Source organism: Penaeus monodon, chromosome 23 (genome assembly GCF_015228065.2).
Source record: "Penaeus monodon isolate SGIC_2016 chromosome 23, NSTDA_Pmon_1, whole genome shotgun sequence".
Lineage (NCBI taxonomy): Eukaryota > Metazoa > Arthropoda > Malacostraca > Decapoda > Penaeidae > Penaeus > Penaeus monodon.
Window position 1 is genome coordinate 7,006,972 of NC_051408.1, and position 891 is coordinate 7,007,862.

The following is an 891-nucleotide window of genomic DNA, read 5'->3' on the forward strand; positions in this document are numbered from 1 at the left end:
AACAACCCCTTTAGGTAGATATGCAATTATAGATGAAATAAAAGGTGGAAAAGGGGGAGAGAGAGAAGCCATGGAGTGAAGGAGGGAAAGAGAGTGAGTCGACTTGCGTCCAAACAAGGCGGGAAAGAAAAAAGGACGTTTGAGCTAATATGCTTTATAGTCTTGATGTATTATATAATGTTTTTATGTACAATTATTATTCATTGAATATATGATTTAATATATTATTTGAATTCTTTCTTTATTCATTATCATGTTATCTGAATTATTTATTTATCTATTAGCATTATTATTTGAATTATTTATATTTTATCACTAAATATATATTATCAAAATGGATCAAATGTGTACATAACAAGCTTCAAGTAGAGTCTGAGAAATTACGTGAATCCATTACTGAGCGTAAAACAACAACGTAAGACTGCTTTGCTTTATGGCACTGTTGTTCAAAAGAGAAGGATCTTATTAAAAGTTTGTTACTAAATGTTGCAATTTTCGACGTCAGTTGACAATTCTACAAAACTCCAAGCTCCAGGGTGGAGATTCGAACAGGGTTTGTGAGCGATTCGGACGTTCGCGCACAGATCGCTTCGTGTATGACTCGATTTCTGCTTCTTTTAATTTATTTCTCTCCTTTAGTACTGTTTCCTTTAAGCTATATGGCCATGGAGCATAGTCCTTCATTATTCGTGCCACTAAACTGATGATATTGGATTCCGTAACGTGGAATGAAAGAGAGAAAAAATGTTAAATAGAGTGGCTTCGAGTGAATCTCAAATACCCTCTCCTGTTCTACGTACGAGTAATGTACACATGCATAACCTTGGAACTCCATGACCCGTCTCCCAGTCTCAATGATTTTGATCTTTACTTTCTTCACTAAGTTGTCGC